The sequence below is a fragment of the Rousettus aegyptiacus genome, unplaced genomic scaffold (assembly GCF_014176215.1).
Source record: "Rousettus aegyptiacus isolate mRouAeg1 unplaced genomic scaffold, mRouAeg1.p scaffold_m13_p_15, whole genome shotgun sequence".
In the NCBI taxonomy this organism is placed as follows: Eukaryota; Metazoa; Chordata; class Mammalia; order Chiroptera; family Pteropodidae; genus Rousettus; species Rousettus aegyptiacus.
This window is the reverse complement of record NW_023416290.1, coordinates 46,448,498-46,467,667: the sequence shown is the minus strand read 5'-3', so window position 1 is coordinate 46,467,667 and position 19,170 is coordinate 46,448,498. Positions and strand designations below refer to the sequence as shown.

The following is a 19,170-nucleotide window of genomic DNA, read 5'->3' as shown; positions in this document are numbered from 1 at the left end:
CACAGAGCCCTGCACACACAGCCTAGAGAGGTTATATAAACCAAACCCATCAGAAGTTAGATGTTGATTATAGAATCACTGGATGGAGGAGAACAGATGTTATTCATTTATGAATATCTTTGAGACTTTGATCTAAAGTTGCCTTTAGTGGTTGAGAACATGGATGAGCCAGGGGGTTAGATCGACTTTTCCTAAGGACATGCTCCCGAGAAAGTAGGGGCCCCTTTGTCTATTCTACCACCCCGTGGCCTCCTCTGAGAAAAGGTCACGGAATGGAAGGCACGCTCCTCCCGGGCTGGTGGCCGGTTTGGTTTTGAGCCCTGCCGGTTACACAAGTGGGACCCAGCCTGGCTCCTTTAAACAAAGGTGGAGCAGCTGAGTCCCAGAGGGGCGCTCGAGGAAGAGGGCGGGATAGCGTCACTCGGGGACCAGGGTCTTCGTGACACATCACACGTGATCATTTCGGCACTGACGATGGTGATGGTACAGTGAACCGGCTGTGACCTGGGCACTGGTTCAAGTTCGTGTTTGGATATTATCATGTAAAACCTCGGTTAGTTCTGTGCTTCCCTTGTAGAATTGTGGGGATTAAGACAGTTAGAGCCTATGTGGTACTTCACCCAGAACCAAGGTCACTGCTCAATATTAGCTCCGAAGAGAGATTGACACCAGCTTTCGAGGAAGGCAGCTAAATAGGATCGTCAGAATTGGGGTTGGACACGGCCTCAGACTCCCAAGTCTGCTCCCAGACGGCACTGCGCTGGAGGCGGGTGGTGTGCGAAGCCGAACAGGAGCAGCGAGAGCCGGGGGGAAGGTCGTGGCCCGCTGTGCTTCAGGGACCGCTCGGCCCTCACAGCAGAATCCACGGGAGCGCGCACAGGCAGGCCGTGTTTTGTTGCGCGTCGCCTCGTTGCGCTCGAAAATACTGCATTTTTCTTACAAATTGAACGTCTGTGGCAACTCTACATCAAGCAAGTTGGTCGGTGCCATTTTTCCGCTGACATTTGCTCGCTTCATGTCTCTGTGTCACATTTTGGTAATTCTCACAATATTTCAAACTTTTTCATTGTTACTTGTTTTAGTAAACAGTGGTCAGTGATCTTTAAGTTTGTATTGTGATTGTTTGGGGACGCCACCAACCTCACTCACGTAAGACGGCAAACTTACATGTCGTGTGTGTGCTGATGCTCCGCCAGTCGGTTGTTCCCCCGTCTCTCTCAAAGATTTATTGAACTAAATCCAAAGTCTCCTCAGGCCTTTCTGTGCCCTGAGATACAACAGTATTGAAATTAGGCCAATTAATAATTTTACAGTGGTCTCTAAGTGGTCAAGTGAAAAAAAGAGTCGCATGTCCCTCACTAAAAATCAAAAGTTAGAAATGTTTAAGTTGAGTGAGGAAGGCATTTCAAAAGCTGAGCTAGGCCGAAAGTCAGATAGTTAGCCACGTTGTGAATACAAAAGAGAAATTCTTGAAGGAAATTAAAAGTGCCACTTGTGATCATATGAATAATAAGAAAACAAATTAGCTTTATTGCTGCTATGGAGAAAGTTTTAGTAGAAAATTTTCTGGGTAGAAGATCAAACCAGCCACCAAAGCCCTTAACCAAAGTCTAATCCAGAGCAAGGCCCTAACTCTCTTCAGCTCTTTGAGGGCTGAGAGAGGTGAGGAAGCTGCAGAAGAAAAGTTTGAAGCCAGCAGAGGTTGGTTCATGAGGTTTAAGGAAAGAAACCGTCTCCAGGTTGTAGAAATCCAAGGGGAAGCAGCAAGTGCTGATGTAGAAGCTGCAGCAAGGTATCCAGAAGATCTAGGTAAGGTAATGAATGAAGGTGGCTGCACTAAACAACAGATTTTCAATCTAGACAAGATAGCCTTACATGGCAGAATATGTCATCTTGGACTTTCACGGCTAGAGAAGATAAGTGAATGCCTGACTTCAAGGATTCAAAGGACAGGTTGACTCTTCTGGTAGGGGCTAGTGCAGCTGTTGACTCTAATTTGAAGCCAGTGTTCATTTTCCATTTTGAAAACCCTAGGGCCCTTAAAGATTGTGTTAAATCTACTCCATCTGTGCCTTATAAATGGACAACAAAGCCGAGATGACAGCACATCTGTTTACAACACGGTTTACTGAATCTTTTAAGTCCACCGTTGAGACCAACTGCTCAGAAAAAGAAAAACCAGATTTCTTTCAGAATATTACTGTCACCGACAATGCACCTGGTCACCCAGGAGCTCTAATAGAGATAGACAATGAGTTAATGTTGTTTTCATGCCCGCTAACACAACGTCCATTCTGTAGTCCATGGATCAAAGAGTAGTTTCAACTCACAAGTCTTATTATTGAAGAAATATATTTCATAAGGTTATAGCTGCCATAGATAGTGAGCCCTCTGATGGATCTGGCCAAAGTAAATTGAAAAACTTCTGGAAAGGATTCTCCATTCTAGATGCCACTAGGAACATTCATGATTCATAGGAAGAGGTCAAAATATCAGCATTTACAGGAGTTCGGAAATTGATTTCAACCCTTATGGATGACTCTGAGAGGTTCAAGACTTCAGTGGGGGAAGTAACTGCAGATGTGGTGGAAATAGCAAGAGAACTAGAATTACAAACAGCCCGAAGATATGACTGAATAGCTGCTATCTCGTGGTAAAACTTTAACCAATGCTGCTTCTTATGGATGAGCAAAGAAAGTGGTGTCTTGAGAGGGAACCTACTGGTAAAGATGCCGTGAAGATTGTTGAAATAACAAAGGATTTGTAATGATACATAAACTTAGTTACTAAAGCAGTGGCAGGCTTTGAGAGGATTGACTCCAATTTTGAAAGAAGTTATGCTGTGTGTAAAATGCTATCACATTGTGTCTTATGCCACAGAGAAGTTGTTTGTAGCAGGAATGGTCAGCGTGGCATACTTCAGTGTGGTTTTATTTTAGGAAGTTGCCACAGCCACCTCAGCCTTCAGCGGCCAGCACTCCGGTCAACCAGCACTAACACTGAGTCAAGGCCCTTGAGATTATGATTCAGTTCACGAAGGCTCAGGTGATGGTTAGCATTTGTCGTTGTGATTGTTGTTTTTCAGCAATAAAGGATTTTTAAATGAAGGTTTGTACATTGTTTAGACGTAATGCTTTTTCACACTTAGTAGACTACATTATAGTGCAAACAATTTTTATATGTACTGGAAAACCAAACAATTCACGTGACTCGCTTTATTGTGGTGTTCGCTTTATTGTGGTGGTTCAGAACCCAACCTGCAGTGTCTTTGAGGTATGCCTGTAAATTAAATTCTGAACTCGGGGCTGGGGTTGAATATAACACTAAATATATTGCCAAGTCTCTCAGACTTCTGGACCGGTCCCCTGAACTGCCAGCCTCCTCTTGCTCAGTGCATGTGGTAGCCCAATGGAGAAGCCAAATTGAAACTGACTGAGAATTTTTGGGAATTAGAAAGTGAGAACTGGACCCTGACCTTTATGATGCTCCAGGCAGTCACTCAGCACACGAGAGCCAAGGACCGTTTGGCAAAAGTCTTCTTTTGTCAAGGACCGATGGGAGGAGCCCCTCTGGAAGATGATTGCAGCTGTAGAATAGATGGGGAACCGAGCATCAGTAACAACAGTGGCTGCAGAACAAGGGTGCTGAGGAAGTGAAAGAAATTCCCATTTGCAGTTCATCATTTTACATCGTAGGAAGAGGGTTAGATCCAGAAACTCCTGACACAGGGCTCTGGAGATTGGTGCCTTTCCCACAGAGGCACGTGCTCCTCCTCTGCTGTCACGCAGCATTCATTCCCTCATTCATTCACCAAATACTGCCACCTGCCCAGGGAAGTTCTAGGTGCTGAGGATACAGGTAGTGTTTTGTTTTGTCTTTTAAATTTAGTTTGGACAAAGCTCCTGGATTTCCATTCCAGAGGAGAAGGCAGACAACAAACAAGTAAAGAAATATATAATAAAATGCTGGGATACAGTGTGAAGACAAAATTAGCAGGGTGAGAAAAAGGAAACGTTTGGAGATACTTATTATAAACTGGGCTGGCAGGGAAGGGCTTTCCGATGGATGACGTTTGATTAGAAAATCACGGGAATGAGCAAGCAGATATCTGGGGAAAGAGAATTCCAGGCAGAGGGAAAGGCACGTTCAAAAGCCCTGAGGTGGATGCATGAGGAGTGTGGTCAGAGCAGCGAGGAGGGTGCAGGAGATAAGGCCAGACAAATAGCGGGAAACAGCACGCAGGATTTAGATGTCAGGGAAGCGTGACTCCTATTCTGAGATGAAAACTCTCACTTCTCATTTATGTTTTAATAGGATCATTTCATCCAATATGAAGGCCAGAATTTTTGGTTCTCAGAGGGACAGTGCTGAAAAGAAGAGAGAGAAGGGAAACTTGCAGAGGGGTCGTGTTTACATTCCTTCAAATTTTAAATAAACATAATTCCTACACAATAGGGGTCTGCTTGTAAAGCCTCAAAAGATAGCCGTCCATCAGCCCCTCTCTGCTGCAGAGGTGGAAACGGTGGAGGAATTGTGACATAGGGAATTCAAAATAAACAGGGGTCATTTGACTAACGTTCGAGGAAACCATTTAGAAACAGTGACTCTAAAAGTTCATTTGTGTCCATGCCTGGGCACTGGAGAAAAGGAGACAGGAGCCCGATGGGTGGCCTGGGAAAGCCACGTCAGTAGAGCAGGTCCTCAAATAACACTGTTTTGTTCATTGTTTTGTTATAATGTTGATGAGAAAAAAAAAAAATTCTGGTCAAAACCCCTGTCAGTGTGGAGTCTGCGCACTTTCCCCACGTCCGTGTGGGTTTTCTCTGGGACTCCGGTTCCTCCCACATCCCAGAGATGTGCACGTGCGGTTGGCTGGTGTGTCTCGATTGCCCCCGCCTGAGTGAGTGTGGGAGTGGGTGGCCCTGTGAGGGAAGTGTGTCCTGTGTAGGGTTTCGTTATGTCATTTCACTTAAAGTCACAGTTCCCAAGAACCTGTCGATGACATTAGGTGAGGAGTTGCTATATTAAATTACCCAGAAATGGTCCATAAAATGGGTAATCCACATGTGAGTAGCAGGTGGCCAGAATGCAACAGTAACAGCAGTTAAATCAGCCTCTAGAACTTACTAAGTTATTTTAAAAAGAAAACCAATGAGCTGTGGTTCCTGAAATAGGCAGGTGTCTAGCAAACTATTGGTACAGCAATCTTGGGAGTATAGCACAGTACTCCCCTTGTAAAAACCTATCATGTGCGTCATTGATGAGAAACAGCTTTGCCGCTAACATTTCAGAGTCCTCCCGCACTGTGCCCTTGACATGGAGGAGCCCGCGGCATTATATCCTTGGACCTTGGAAGCTCTGAGCTGCCAGCATCACAGCCCCAACATGTGGGCACTTCTGTCATTGTTCTCAGCCCTGACACACAGGTACTGAGTCTGCAGAGCCCAGACTCTGGAATCGGACTGCCCACATCTAGATCTTGGCTCTGAATCTTGGCTGTTTGCTGGTTGGGTTTGGAAGCACCTGGGTTTCCTCATTTGTAAAATCAGGAAGATGATAGGGCACTTGTAAGAGCTCATTGTAAAATAGAGTTCCCTAATCAGCCTTAGTCATTCATATCATTAGTGATATCGGCTTACAGTTTTCTTATTTTTCTTTAATTTCTTCCTTCTCTTTTTTCATTTCTAATTCTTCCTCTTAAGATTTCTTGTTTCTTCTTTTTCTTTATTATCAACATTAACTTTTATCTCGTTGTTATTATTGTACCCCAAGAATAGGCTATAGACCTATTTATTTGGTAAGTAATATGGTATGGTGATGAGTGAGATGCAGGCAAGGTGAGTATTACTACTTTAGAGATGATACAAAGACCGAACACACCTGTTTATAACACCTCACCCAGAAGGGAGGTAGGCGGAGAAGGGGAAGGGGGGAGACATTGCGAAAGAGGAGGGAAGAGGGGGGAAATGGGAAGCAAAGAGGGTGAAGAAGAGCCACAGAAAATCCTCAGAGGGACGTACCACAGTGTAAGGGACATAAACATGAAATTATTTCCCAGAGTGTTTTATCATCTTAAGATGGGGGAACTTATCCTTGATTATAATCACGACTCTGGTTAAGCCTAAAATGTAAATGCATGATCCAGGAAGGCCTTTTTATGAATGAGGTCCTTAAAAAGGCCACCAGAAAGGCTGGTAAAATATGAAAATGGAGTGGGAAGTGGAGACCAAGAGGAAAATGGAAGCTTTAGGGAGGTGGGATGAACAGGTTGATACAGCATCAGCTAACAGAGAAAAAGAGTGTGAACTCGCAGAAGCAAACGCAGAAAACGCTCCACCTTTGGGGAAGCAGCCATGTCATCTTCACCGTGACAAGCTACCAAGTGTCTTGCTGGCAGTGTGTGTTAAAGTTCTGGATGGCATGACTAAGAGGGAAAAATCCTTATTTTGGTTTTTAGGTGACACCATCAACTGCAGAGAAAGAAGTTTTCATCTGGAACTGGGGAGAGGAATCTGAAACCCAGAAAGAAAAAAAAAAACTGAGCCATTACCTGGAGATGAAGGAATGAGCCAGCCGGCTGGGAGAGGTACAGGTGATGGACAGAAGTCAGGAATCCGAGTCATGTTGTCCCACTGAGCCCTCGGGAGCCCCGTCAGCCTCCGGAGAAGAGCGAGTGCCTCCACCTCACTCCCTTCGAGCCTGACCCACGACAGGAAGCAGGTTTGAGCGCTGCCTCAGCTAACTATGTGAACTTGGGCAAATTGCTCATCGCTTCAAGGACTGAGTTTCCCGATCTACAAAACAGGTGCTGGAAGAATGTCTCCGGATCAGGTTAGTGCTATTAAACAGAACCCGTCGGCAGCACGTTAGAGGACAAAGGTGAGACGGGACGGGCAGCGGGAAGAGGAGGCCCCCAGCCTTCCTCGCGTCCACCCGCCTCACCCAGACGGCTCTCCTCCCGTGAAGCAGGAGTTGGCACTCAGGCGACGTTCAGTCTGAAAGGGGGGCATCAGAGCTGAGGTCGGAAACCCGGCGGCTTTGGCGACCTCTGGGATTGCTTCTGCCTCTTACTTTGTTTGCTTCTCATGAGGTGATAGGCAAGTGTGTTGTGGTGAAAACATGACAGAAAATAGGTCTAAGCAGAAATAAGTTAGAAAAATGAGTGTGCCAAGGAGACAGAGGCTTTGGCCACGGGGACCCTCAGGTCTTGCTTAGGAGGCGAAGGTGGACAGCTCGGCACCCCGCTGGAAGGGGCCGTTCCTTCCTCCTCCACGTGGACCTCGAGCGGAAAATTAACCCCTCTTGCCTCCGATTAGGGGTAAAGTCCGGGATGCACACCCATTTCTTTTTAAGAGTGTCTTAGATAGTCTGCAATTTAAGGTAAATCACCAGGGTGGAATGATACCAAAAGGTGTTGCTGACCACCCTGACTGAGATGGTCCACCTCGGGGCTGGTGACTGCGAGCGGCCAGCTGTCTGTACCTCCGCTTGATACCAAAGGTTCAGATAGTAGTGTATTGTTACGAATGGGTTCACACTGATGAAATTGCTGGTATTCAAAAGATGTGCGTTCTAGAAACGTTTCGGGTATGGCAGAGATCCTCGCGCTCGCGTGGAGCGTCGCAGTCCAGGGAGCCCGGCGGTCCGCACTCCTCCCGGGCGCGCCCGCCGCTCCACTCTCCCTGAGGCTGCGCTTGGTCTAGCAGCTTGATTCTGAGATCGCCTGATTCATCCTCTGAGAGTAACAGAATCTCTGCTTCCAGAACATGGTCCAGAACATTGGCTTATGCAAAGTTATGGGCACAGCAGTTCAGAGGGCAAAGACCCAGTCCTTGATTCAGTTTATAAAGCAAGTTTTGTATGACCGTTTTGTTCCTTTGTTCTTTTGCGACCTTTTTTAAATGTTTGTGTGTGGCAGGCTTTGGTTTGAGTCCTGCTTCCAGTAGAACCTGGGAGCAAAGTTTTGGAAGCAGAAACTGGTACCTTTGCTACTCAAAATGTGGTGTATGCGACTAACAGCACAAATATCGCCTGAGATTTTAGAAATACAGAGTTGGGCCCACCCCAGACCTACCGAATGGAAATCAGTATTTTAGTATGATCCCAGGCAGTTTAGTTTATATGCAGGTGAAAGCCTGAGAAGTTCTGTTACAGTTTGCGACTACTTCTACTTTAGATGGTTATTGGTAAAAAGAATAATGCAGTAATCGTGAAGCATGAGATGAGCTCAGGCCAGTTTGCGACAGAAAGCCAAGAGAACTTCCGAGGATGTTATGCCGTGGCCTTCTGCGGAGAGCTTGGGAGGGAGGCAGGAGAAGCAGGGAAGGAAGTGCAGCTTAGTTGAGGTTGCGACTCCGGTACTGTGGCTGCACGGACAAGCCCAGCGAGAAACGAAACGTATAAAGTGGGAGCGATGGGAGCTTCCGCCTGTGGACTGGAGAATGTATGCTTATTTCGAAGCCAGCTGCCGTCACTCAGCTCTGTACCGTTGCCACACAGGTGTGCAGGCCTGGTGTCGTCAGACCTTCTGACTTTTGTAGAAGCCCAGGATATACATTTTAATGGAAAATTCCCTGATTTTTATTCATTGAGGCTCAGTAGACTAAATCTAATTCTATCAGCTAATAGCGGCTAAGCTTACTCAGTCACCAACTCCTGAAAAGGGCCCATGGCAAGTCACTTCTTCTCTCTGTTAATCTATTTGTGTATTCTTTTCATGAGTTATTATTAGAGACCATGTAATTTCTGAAATCCATTAGAATAATGATGCGCCTGGGAGACCTGAGCCAAAGGCTCCGAGAATACATTACCGATTTCAGTGGGAGATGGATCGGGGCAGCTGGCAACCTGCGGCCTTCCGGTGGGGTTTTCTGATGGTGAATCCAGGGTTTGGATGACACACTACTTAACTACTACTTGGGATCCGAAAAGGTGACTACTGTAAGCTTCGTAGTTTTGACGCTGTACAACTGAGTTCAGAGTTGGAGTGTGGAGTGTCATTTTTCTAGGGAGACACGGGACCTTGGTGGTGAGCAGTGGGGGGTGGGAGGACTCAGAACTGAATGATCTTCAAGGTGTCGCCTAAAGATCACTGCACTTAAATTACTTGGGGTGCATTTTTAAAATGCAGAATCCCAGGTTCGATTACAAATCTACTAAATAAAAATACAGGGAATAAAGCCATAAAAAAGCGCTTTTAACAGATACCCTCGATCATTTTTGTGTCCATTAACATTGTCGCGCTATAGCATTTCCATGAGATGATGTTAGGTAGTAACCGATGGTTCTCTGTTTCTACTAAAGAGCAAGTGAAAAGAAATGCTCCTGTTTTGCTGCAAAAAGGGTTCGAGTGTGTAGAAAGTGACAGGAGGAACGAGACGCTTGAATGACGGTATCATGCTGGGAAGGGAGCACCTCCGAATTAGGCCAGCTACATGGGGTGCGCTGCAGGACAGTCCGGGCGGGGAAAATGGTCTGATCTGTAGTGTTTTCCTATTTCTGTAGTGCAGACACTTCAACCACGGCCAGTTTCTTGCCACCAATATGTTATCACTGAATGCACAATTGGGAAGGGACGTGAAGAATTGGCTCTGTGGAGCTTGTGCCGGCTGGCTCCAGCTCACCACAGACAGCCCCTCACGAAGAGGTCCCAGAGGGACCTGTAAGTGCAGGGAACAATAGTTATGCTACATAAATGAATAAGATGTATTTTTAACCCAGTAGAAATTTATACCAAATCCCAGTATAGTGCTCCAGATAGCTAGGTCGGACCAGGTTGGAAGGCTCCTTGACCTCAATGAAGTCAGTTTATGGACCTGGGCTTCTCGAAATGTGAATTCCCTGTGCATCTTGTTAAAATGCAGGTTCTGGCCCAGTAGGCTCTGGGGCACGATAGCTAGAGACTCTGTTTCTAACAGTCTCCTAGGTGAGGCTATTGATGCCGTTCCATGGACCAGGCTTTGAGAACCTCAGACTAGCATCAAAGCAAGTTGAGTCACTTTTCCCCTTTCCCTTGAACACCAGCGAAGGCCTCAAAGCCTACTATTCCAAGAGGCTGGAAAGCCGGACCCTCACTAGCATTAGAGGAAAGGAGATGGAGAGCTCCAAACATGAGAAAAATTGCCCTGGCGTTTGGCCAGCCAGTTCCACGGTTTTCTTCCTCAGGAATGGAGCGACTGGAATGAGAGGAAAGATTTCTTTAGCCCAGAATCCAAAATCAAAGGGCAATGCCCTGCCTGTGTGGGCGACAGAAAATGGGGATCATCAACAAAAGCTGACTCAGAAATCTGCTTTACTAGATATGATTCAGACACGGTAAATGGATTGCCCATCGCAGACCCAATAAATTGATTGCCCATAAAGGCCAAATGGGACTTGGGAGGACCAGGGACATTTGTGTCCATCAGGGGTTCTGCCTGATGTCCCACTTTGTTTTCCTAAAACATGGCACTGACTCTCGAGGATGAGAAAACCAACCTGTTTGTGAAACAGTAAATCTCTCCTCCCATTGTCTGAACGGCAACAGTGGTTTTGAATATTTGGGTGGTGTTAAGCATTGTGCTGCATATTTCGTCTGCTTTTTCTCTAAATCCCACACCAGTCGTGCAGAATGGGTAGCATTGTCCCATTCTCAAGTGAGAAACTGAGGCTTAATGAGATGATATAACATACCAGTGTCAAGGTACAAGTAAGAGGTAGAGTCAAAATTTAAAAAGTCAGAATTCAAAAGTCTGTTTCTGTATTTGCTGTGTATGTTTTATTTTGCTTCTAATCTGTAAAATTTTGAGAATAAGGATTATGCCTTCTCTCTTTTCTTTATGTCATCATAGAGTACCCAGGTAGGGATATGTGTATGCATGAATTCATACTCACAAAAAAGTCTGTATGTGGTGCTTGCTTCTTGGGGGGCCCTTGGAGATCAGTAACTGTGCAAGTGAAAATAAAATTTTTTAAAATTCACACTATATATTGATATGCTCCTACGAGTCATCAGTGTCTTGCAAATAATTCCAACGTCATTTTATAATTGTTGCAACTGATAGAATTTACTAATGATATACAATAAAATATGTATGGTATGATATGAGAACACATCTGTACTACTCAGGGAGAAACCAGCAAACCTAACAGCAAAATGAGTTGGATAAGTTTCGTATGTTGTAATGGCCACAGGACTGAAGAACATTTAAATGTCTCACAAGTGCCTTGACCTAGTGGATAAATCTGAGTTGAGCCAAGTATGGGATGCTCTTCTCAGATCCACACCTCTCTTTAGACTCCAGACCTGTGGGGTCAGCTCAGAAAAGGCCTGCAGGACTTCCTGCGGCCCAAGGGGAAGTCTTTTTGGCTCTCTAGAGACCTCAAACTCAAGTGTCACTCAGGAAAGGGAGTCAGATTTCCCAGGCTTTCGAGGGAGAGTCTCAGCTCCACAGGCACCAGCAGTCTTCCTGACCACCTCTCACCTGCCCCTGTAAGAACGCAGCACAGGTGTTAGAAGTTGTGGGCAGCAGCTCCCCAAGGAAGGGCGAAAGATACACGCTCTCTGAAATGGCAGGCGCTCTGCCAGCCTCTATCCTTTGTAAGTGCGTCGGACACTGCTGATGTTGGCCCAGTTACTGTTCTCCTCTTCTTGCTTGGCAAAGCTGGCCTCCAGTGACAGTGGCTAAAAGGCCGTGTACCCACTTGCCCAGTGTCCCTTATGGTGACAGGTGGCCGTGGGATCTATTTCTGCCAAGTTAGATTTATGAAGACTGTTAAGGGCTCTGAGTAAAATTGTCTTTCCTGATGAAAAGGGAGGCTACTGCAGGAGAAGTCCTAGCTCCCCTCCATCTTGCTTGTGACTGCGGTGGTGTAAACAAGTGATGTCTGGAAGTGCAGCAGCCACCAGGCAACCATGAGACAATAAGCCTGAAGTCCAGAAGCCAACATGTCAAGGATGGAGGTGTGAAGGATGGGGCGAACCAGGGTCTTCATGTCATCATTAAGCTCCTGACCCAACTCTGGGACCCAGACTTCCTGATTCCTCGTTCTGGGTCATCACTGCTACAGAGTTTTTGTTTAAACCATTGTTGTATTCTGTTACTTGCCTTTAAAATAATCCTAACCGATACACAAGTTAAGTAATCTCTCTGAGTCTAAACTTTCTTATCTAAAAAGCAAGGCCAACACCACCAAGGAGAGTTGGGGATAATTAAATACTTTGATCTGTGTAAGTCACGTGACATAACATTACCTCAGAGTAGGTACTCTGTATGTTTTAGCTAAATGTGAAAAAAACTGGGAGTGTGAAGCACTGCTTTTGGCTAAATGTGAATATTGCCAAAGCTATTTGTTGCACTTTCTAATGTATTATTTTACATTATTACTTTATAAATATCGTGTGTATAAATATACACTTATGTTTTTGCATATAACCTGCACACACACACACACACACATTTTTTTTTCTCCTCACATTTTTAGTGCTTTGTTAGGAAGCCAGTGATTTCCTCCTTTCTCTGGGAAGGAAGGTTTATCAGAGTACTGTTTAAAGGCTCAGAAAACATTCTGTTTACTTGCAGTTAAGAACTCTTTATGTCTGTCTAGGCTGGTTTAAGCCTCATCATATCTGATTTTCCTGGTAACATTTTCCAACTTTTTATGTGCTTCAGTGGCCCACAGGCTTTAACAGCACCTTGGACAGGATGCTCACTGATCTGATCTGACAATGTTGTGAAAGCCACTCTCCTCCCAGATTGGGGGGGTCGCGCTGGCTGGCGAAGCTGCCTCTCCTTTGTTTCCCTTCTCTTTGTCCCTTCGGATGTGGCTTTCCTCGCAGACTCCTGGGCGGTTGTTGAAACCAGCTTTATTTTTCTGCTTCTTAGGATGCAATCAACTTGTCTCTGAAAACCGTTTCCCATTGTCAGCCCAACAATGGCTCCTGCAACCTCCTCTCTGTCTTTAAGCGGGATCGAAAAGGCGCCGGCCTCTTCCCATTCCAAAGGGGCAGAAAGCAGCGAGGCTTCGCTCCTGCAGGGTCTGCGCTAAGCATTCATGTGTCTTCCTTCCTTCTCAGGAAGGAATACGAAAAGGCTCTTCCTCACTGGGAGATTGTCCAGGGGGGTAGAACTGACAACGCTAATCTCCGTTTTTGCAGTAGATTGCACTTCAGGATGCAGAGACCCATTTCTGAGGTAGAGAGGCTGCGGCGGCTGGTCTGGCCCAGGCCGGTGCCACGTCAGGTGAGCTGCCGGGGGCGGGGGGCCTGGCACGCATCCCCACGTTTGCCAGGCGGGCCAAGGGCCTATGCTCGCCACGTCTCACAAAGTTCAGATCCCAAACGTTACTCAAAATAATGTTTTCACAAGTGGCGTGAACTCCTGAAGGCAGAGACTCAGTACTTACTTTCCAGAACATTCTGGAATATACCTAGCCAAGCAAAGCGGCTCCTTCAAGGCCGGCAGTGAAGCATTGTTCTCATGAGTGTTTTATGATCGGATGGCCTGAATTTGAATCTTGCTTCTGTCACTTACTAGTCATAGGTCCCTGGAGCGAGTTACTTTACCTCAGTTTTCTCATTTGTAAAAAGAGGGTTTTAATAAATCTTACCTCATATTAGTATCTATAAGGATCAGGTAAGGGATTGGATATAAACGCATGGCACAGAAGCCAATAAATGCTGTGTATCGTGTTTGTAAATACTTTACACTCTCCTTGTGAGTCACTTATTCATTAAATAAGTATTTATCGAGCGCCTGTTACGTGCCAGGAACTATTCTTGCACCGGGACATAGTCCCTTCTTGCCGATGTTCGGAGTGCCCGTCCTCCTGTAGAGGGCCGTGGCGAGGGCCCCATCACCATCGCTTCCCGTCTCGCCTGGCAGCTGCTGCCTCTCCGGCGGCTCCCTGCAGCCAGCACTGCCCAGCACTGCCCTGGCAGAGGAGGGCAGTCCGCTCCCTCCGGTCTCACTCCGCTTTTGCGTTCCGTCACCAAACCTGGTCTGTGGGAGCGCTTCACACCCTGCTGAGTGTCCTCGGAGCACAGGTCTTGCCGGATTTTTACCTAACAGACTTCACATCAAGAAGCGCTGAGCTCGGCCAAGGTATCGCTTTGATTTGCTAGATGTGTTTGGATCCTCCTTATGGCGAAATGCCTTGAATTCGCCTGGTGGCTTCTGAGCAAGTGTGTAACAACCAGAGACAAGGAAAACTGATGAGAGAGAGTGCGAAGGCCGTCTGGGGGCAGGAAATGTAAAGGAAGACGACGGCAGCTCCGTGTCCTGTTCTTTCTCCTTTTGCAACCTTGTTTGTTCAAAAAGTTCTTTGCAACACTGCAGAAGGAGAAAATAAGATAAAGGGTTCTACATTCCCATCTGTGAGAGTGAGAGAGGGAGTAAAAAAAAAGCAAACACACAAGAAAGCGAGCAGAATACCATTCTTCCGTTCTAGGGAGCCCCGGCTCTTCGGGGGCTGGTCATCCCGCCACGCGGCAGGGAACTTGGTGGTGGCGCTGGCAGGGTTATTTGGCATTTACCGAGTGCCCACACCACCCAGGCCCAAGCGAATGCATATTATCCTGGATGCATATTACCACATTTCATTTCATTTTTAAGGCAAGCGTTCAGCTGATTGTTAGGGAAAGTTTAAGGGCTGAAGAGTGTAAATCTTCCAGAGGCGTTGAGATTTTAGTACCACACACGTCTGTCTATGTCGTGTTCGTGTTTTCGGCTCCTTCAGTCAGCACGCCGGTGACGAGTGAAGATTCTGGAGCCAGACTGAGATTTGAACACAGTTCAGTTACTTTCTAGCTGAGCAGCCTGGGGCGAGTGATTTAACCTCTCTGGGCTTCCATTTCTGGTGTGTGAAGTAGGAGCAATATTTCCTATTTCATGAAGGTATGCGGATTAAATGACTTACACGTAGAATGGGACCTAGCATGCAAAATCTATTATTTTTGTTGATTCTCTATGATTTCTTCTTCAAAGAAAAATATATTCTTTGCTTTCAGTACTTGTCTCTTTATAAGGATGTACTTAAGGTTTCTGATCTGAAAAAAGGAAATACTATTCATTTCATGATTGTTTTAATAATTTCATGACTTGATGTATGTGATGTATTACCCTACATACTGTCTTCTGTCCACGGTGGACCCCCAATAAATTAGTTTGAACTTCTCTTGGTAGCATAGTATAGAAGCTTATTATATGATTTTGATTTATCTTTAATTTTATGGGAGCCAAATAAAATGCATTCAAACACACACACACATATTTATTCATTAATATATAATTGTTTTTACTTTGAAAGTATTATTTCGTACATCAATGATAATAATTTTAAAAAGACATAACTGCTCAAGGCAGCATATAAAGTAAAAAGATCACTTCCTAATCAGTGAGAACTTAGGAACCAAAATGGATTTCGATCGAAGCAAGCTCAACCACTATTGACTGCGTACCTGTGATGGTTGCAGCATCGTGTTGGCGGGGGGGGGGGGGGGGGGGGGGGGGGGTTGGGGGCGGGGCGAGGAATTGATCCTGATCCCAGGGCGCTTTCCATCTCCCTAGGCAGACAAAGCACACACGTGACACCAGGACATGAGGGCAGAAGGCAGGATTGGATGGAGCCGTGAGTCCCCGAAGGTGAGACATGGTGGAAATCAGCGTGGAAAGATGCCAGGGGCGGCGGCGGGGTTTCAGATGAGCCCTGAAGGGTTTAGCCAGACCAGAGGAAGAGAGGACAGGGCTTACAGGTTGAGGAGGAGGCTTTGCTGATGCCGGCTTTGTCAGTTTATGAGATTGACAAGCTAGAAGTAGAGCATTCTGAAGGGCGGCCATTGTAGGTGCCTGGTATGTCTCAGGGATGTTAACATTTGGAATAACAAAGAGCCAGAAATTGGAGACTGAGAGGACAAAGGTGATAGAATGAAACAGATAAGATCTTAAAAAGGCCCTGGGGAGGGTGAGGAGTTTACTGACAGAGAAAATGGCAGTGAGTCTAATTGAGTTTTTGAAATTCCACCGTGAGTGTGAGGAAACGTGAGAGCTGCTTTGCTAAAGGCGGTTGGAGAAAGAACTGGCTTGTGGAGGGGGAGAAATAAATGATGATGAATTTATTTTACAATCTTTATTTTGGACTGAACTCCAAGAAGAGATCATGACATCTGACATTTTTATATCCCTTTCCCTTCTCTGTGGGCGCGTAGTGCTAAATCCTTATTTCATCCTTCTACATGATCGAGTTGTTTGTTATGTAAGGCATTAGTAGATTTTAAGTATTTAGCTCTTGTAAATATAAAATTTTCTGTTTCCAGAGCTGTTTAAAAAATAAAATCCACATGAGAACATACTATTTGTCCCTTTTACAGAGGGGAAAACCAAGTCATAAGCAAGTAGGAAAACTTGCCCAAGGGAACCCCTGGTACGCAGCAGAGCTGGGATGCAGGTGGTTTGTGTCCAGGGTCCACACACTTGCCTGCTCTTCAGGACTCAGCTATGGGAGAGAGTGAGAATTCTCTAAAAGCTGAAAGAGAAGACCCTTCTCTACCCACTCCCATCCTCCTCCTCCACAAACACAGAGAGTGTTGTAAAAAAGTAAATAACCCAACACTTGTACAGAAACCTTTCAATGGTCCAGGAAAAAATAGATGCTCAAAACAGAGGCTAGCAGCTTCGAGAAATGCCTCAAACTCTCAGACCTCACTAGGCTGCAGACTGCATTATTACAGCTTTGCATGGATGGGCAAAAACCAGTAACATGGAATCCACCAAGATGAGTGTCATAGGAAACAAACTTGCAACTACTTAATTCAAGTTCAGTTGCTGCAGCTCCGTTTTATATTTTAGTTATTTCTCACCTGGACTATTGTTGCTCTCTTGGCAAGCCCTTTCTGTTCATCTGTCATGCTTTTACTGTCTATTCAAAACACAGAAACACATTTATTTTTTCTCCACCAGCTGTAATTCTCAAACCACCCTTTACTCAGGCAATTATACCAGTTTTTCTGTTTCATCAGAGAATTCAATTTAAAATTTTAGTGCCAGTGGTTTAAATACTTACTTCATACATAACTTCAAGTTTGCATGGTTTTAATTCACATTTATGTTTCTGTTCACACTTTGCATTCTTTAATTGATTTATTTGTTAGTTACGCCATCTGTAGATTCTAAGCACTGAGGTTTCACAAATGACTTTCCTTCCCCCTCCCAAAGCTGTTTTGAAAACTATTTCCCTCACCTTATTGCAATTAAAGCTGTGCTACATTCTCATCTTCTGGAGTTGAACATTTTTATAGCGTTGCCTTATTGTATCTTTTCCCCAAGTTAGATTGTTACAGTTCTGGGCATACACAGCAATAACTTTTTAACTGCAGAGAAATTTTTTTGTGTGTGCGGTTATCTCATGGGAAGGAGACCTCTAACTTGAGCTCTGTGATCTGCTCTGTAGGCACCATGAAATCTAAGTTTCAATGGAATAAAAGCAGTCCATTGGTTCTTTGGGCTGGTTGGTGAACACTCAGTTTGTGAGTGTGGACAAGGCCTCGACTAGCCTAGAGTCTGTGTCTGTGAACAGCTCTCCTTTAACTTATATTCTGTAACCTTTGAGTGAAGAGTCTTTTCTGTATTGGTATACCCTGCGCCTAGCCTGGTGCCTAGAGGCCGTTGGTGATCAATAAGTGGCTGTTAGATGAGTGAATTATAAATTTAGATTAGTTAGTTATCAGTTTATCAGTCTACAAGATGTGGCCATGTTTATCATGGAAGAGACAACAAAGAGAAATGTTCTCTTCCTTTTGACTTCACTCAACCTCTCTAGTGTCTCAGAAGTATTATGACCTCTCAAAATAGAGTGCTGTGCAACAGTCGTCTTCTTTCCCTTTGTCCGTAAATGTTACTGACTGGCATTATCTCTTCAATTTTTCCCTTAGTAGTATGATCGTAGATGACAAGAGTGAGGGTCCTTTGCCTTTGACACCCAAGAGTGTCATGTGTCCTTAAAAAAATACGTGTGTTTGTAGTTGGGTTTTAGAATTTTGTCCTCTTAAAGTTCTTTGCTCCAAATATTTAACTATTAGTAGAAAAATCAATCCTTTAAGATTCTTTCCAAGCTTATAAATCTATCTAGAGCAGTAGTTTTTACCTACTCTATACATTGTGATCACCTGGAGAAGTGATCAGTACAAAACACATTGATACCTGGGCAAGACAAGGAGAAAGATCGCAGAAGAAACCAAACTTGATGATGTTTTGTGTGGACATCTAGCCTCCGGAACTTTCACAGATAAATAAGAATGCATAAATGAAGAGGCACATACAATCCACTGTAAAATCATTGCTGCCAGACTTACCTGTCAAAACCTGTGTTTCTGATACCCGCCCATTTGACTGATGCCCTAAAACCCAAAGAAGATTGGTCTTTAAAGACTGAATCTTAACATTCAAAAATGGTGTCCAGCTCCCACCATTGATTTACCACTCTATATTTGTTTAATACTAGCACATCAGCAATTTCAGAAATACTCAATTAATTCTGAAATGTTACTTCAATTTTAGAAAGCATGTACAACATCGAAGGAGAAATTTTTTTAAAGACTTGGTTTACCTAGAATTTTCTTAGGCCGACTAAGGGAACACACTTTAAATCCTTAGGACTTTAAAAAGAAGGGTTGGATGTCACAACATATGTTCGGGGATGTGCTAAATTAGCTTAAAACAGACCAGTAAACCTACTGAAAACAACTGGGAAGATCAAATGAAATATATATTAAAAATCTGTTTGAAGACATTGAGGAGTTACCAAGGCAACCAGAATTTGAGGGGTCTGTATCTCAGCATAATACCTGAGCCTGACATTCTGTATTACATTTATCCATGAGCCTTTTGCTAATCTGAATACTGGCAGGAAAAGGCAGAGATGCTGAGGTGACATGTTCACTGTCTTACATATGTTAGTAAATTAAAGTGGGCCTTGGGTCCTCATAAGGTAGAAGGAAACCAGTAAACACTGAGGCTTCTTTTTTAAACATGTATTATCATTTACTGAAAATGTTTATTAATATGAATCATAAACTAGAGAACCTAAAACTAGACCCCCCAAAACTAGACCCTCAAATATTTGGGAACTTAGTAGGATTTCAGAGTAGTCAAGATAAAAAAGGATTGATTATTCTCTACATGGTATTATAACAGCTGT

The 19,170-nt window shown here is 44.6% G+C and overlaps 1 long non-coding RNA gene across 1 annotated transcript in view; it reads left to right on the top strand.

Annotated features, from left to right (window-relative positions):
- Nucleotides 1-5,161: 5,161 nt before the first annotated feature.
- LOC107507154 overlaps nucleotides 5,162-19,170 on the top strand; it is a 275,445-nt gene continuing 261,436 nt past the window's right edge. The window contains exons 1-2 of the long non-coding RNA XR_001596104.2: nucleotides 5,162-5,426; nucleotides 6,458-6,831. This is a non-coding gene — a long non-coding RNA (uncharacterized LOC107507154). The remainder of the gene's footprint in view (nucleotides 5,427-6,457; nucleotides 6,832-19,170) is intronic.